Raw genomic sequence first — 2,656 nt, forward strand, 5'->3', positions numbered from 1 at the left:
AGAGTAAGGTCTCCAGCTCAGGATCTTCCAGCACTCACGTGCTATAAAGGTGACTGGCTAAGAGAAGGAAGAAATAACTGAGAAAATTCAAAGGGTCCCCAGGGTATGCCTTCTATTGTCTTCCTCTCAGCCACTTCTTGCCTTCTTCAGTCTCCTGAACTCCAATTAAGAAGAAAGGGGGAGGGATCAAGCCCTTGGAACGAACTGGAGGCTAATTTCAATCCAAAACACTGGGTTGAAATCAAAAACACTTGGCAGCAGCACTCAGCAACTTCCAGCTAAGCCACCCTATGCTACTAGTGCTGAAAATACCCAAGCATCTGATGAAGCAGTGCAATTAAATTTAGCCCTGGCATTCCCAGGGCTGGGCTGGGTTCTAGAAGCAGCATAGTAGACCCACAGATACACCCATCGCAGGTGTTAAGAGCTGCCAGCAATAAAGAGTAGCCAGTGTGATGACAATGACACCTGGAGGGAAGTAGAGCGAGGGAAGGGATTTGGAGGGGGGTGAGGTTCATGGCCCAAAGGCAGGTCTCATTTCCCAACAGCATTACCAGGACCCATCAGCCCGGTGCTGCCATCAGCAGTGAGATAACATAACATGGATGAGTAAAGAAGAAAGATGGAAAGAAAAGGGAATGGTGGGGACTGTGATGAACTGCAGGGCAAACGTCCCATCTAAAACTATTGAAATTTCTATTTTTTAAACAACACCATGTTAGCCAAATAAAATCCTGCATTATGTCTGCAGACTTTCAGTGTGACTGGCACCAGGCATAGCTGTAAGGAGTAGGCAACCCCATGGCTACTATTTCACCATCAGACATTCATTCTTTGTTCCTTCAGTCACTTGTTAAAATGCAAGCAGGGTTGTTTCATGCAGGGCAGCCCAGGCTGTAGCGTCTGGCGGTGAATTCAACAGCCACCATGTCAAGCAAACAGGCAAAGACCAAGACCACTAAGAAGCACCCCCAGCATGCAACATACACTGTGCTCGCCATGTTAGACCAGTCACAGGTTCAGGAGTTTAAAGAGGCCTTCAGCATAGACATTTGCATGATAGCTTGCTGCTCTAGGGAAGAATCCAGCTGATGCTCAGCTCAATGCCATGATGAATGCAGCTCCAGGGCCCATAAATCCCACCACATTCCTCACGATGTTTGGTGAGAAGTTAAATGGCACAGGCCAGGAAGAGGTCATCAAAAATGCTTTTGCTTGCTTTGATGAAGAAGCAACTGGCACCATTTGGGGAGATTACCTGAGAGAGCTACTGACAATAATGGGAGACTGGCTTACAGACGAGGAAGCTGTACAGAGAAGTGCCTATTGACAAAGTTACATTGAGTTCACTCGAATCCTTAAACATGGAGCTAAAGAGAAAGATGACTGAAAGAACTTTAGCTAAAACCTTCCAATTCCTTAGTCTTACTGTTTTATTTCCCCATCCTCACAGACCTGCTGCATACAACTTAGTTTCACAGCTTTGCCTCTTTATTTAATGTATTTAAGCTAGATCTTTCTGCCACTTAGCACTTGTATAATCAGACTGTAGATGAGGTTGTAAATTGTGTTGAAAAATAGTTTACAAATAAAAATCTACAAACTGAACCCCCCACCTGAAAAACACACACACCATGGGCTTTAAGACTTCTTAGCTAACTTAGTTATTCTTACTGATGCCTGTGTTTAAGAAGGAAGAAAAAAAGAAAAAGTAATAATTGCCCTGCATTAATAAATTGGTAAATTAGTGTTTATTAATATGTTCAGGATCAATTAAATGTTATCGAGTAAAGTAGCAGTTGTTGAATACAAAGAACGCTTGCCTTGGAGTCAGACAGGCTTGAGTAGGCTGGCTCTGCTATCCACTAGGAAATTAATTCCATTCCTCTTTGGTAGAATGGAAATAATAGGTCTATCTCAGGTTGCTATAAAGATTAAATGAAATAACCCAGGACAATGTTTGATGATAATTCATGTTCAATAAATTACATATGAACTTTAATCATCTGAGAACCAGGTTCTATAGGACAGGGGCTAAGAGTGAGAAGTAGAGTGGTGAGCCAGTGCTTCACCAAGGCAGAGCCTTCCTGGAATCTGGGTCAGGAGGAACTTCTAAGCCACATGGGGCGACACCGCCCCCCTGTGTCCATTTGCTGCACTGCAGCCACATTTAGGTTGAGTTGAACCTCACCTTTCTCTCTTTTGCCACTTGAGATGGAGTATAAGGTCCTGCGAGCCCCTCATGCAGTCTTTGCTGAGCCGGGTAGTTGTTGAAAGTAATTATCTGAGACTGTAACAGCCCAGCTTGTCCAATCACCCAAGCACCCTGCCAGCACTGGGGAGCATTTGTCTAGACTCTTTGATCCAGCGCTAATGCAGGTGTACTGAAATCCCCTGGAAAGATTTAAAAATACTAGCTATCCATTGGTATATTACACCCCTCTGCCGAAATAGAATCTCTGAGGGTGGGCTGGAGAACACATATAAAAACGCTTCATCAAGGGATCTCAAATTCAGCCAATTTTGAAAACACATTACTTTAACCCCTTATTGTGCTGCCCTACTCACCTCTTGGGTTTGAGTTGTCTTTGCAAGTAACAATGTAAGAAAAGACAGTGCTCTCTGCATCAGAAATTAGTATTTGCATGGAGCTGGA

At 43.8% G+C, this 2,656-nt stretch overlaps 1 pseudogene across 1 annotated transcript; it reads left to right on the forward strand.

Moving 5' to 3' along the window:
• The first annotated feature begins 927 nt into the window (after window positions 1-927).
• On the forward strand, window positions 928-1,390 carry LOC308246651 (myosin regulatory light chain 12B-like; annotated as a pseudogene). Its single transcript has one exon. The product of its transcript is annotated as a myosin regulatory light chain 12B-like (transcript).
• The last annotated feature ends 1,266 nt before the right edge of the window (window positions 1,391-2,656 follow it).

Source organism: Plecotus auritus (genome assembly GCF_963455305.1).
Source record: "Plecotus auritus genome assembly, chromosome: 4".
NCBI lineage: Eukaryota > Metazoa > Chordata > Mammalia > Chiroptera > Vespertilionidae > Plecotus > Plecotus auritus.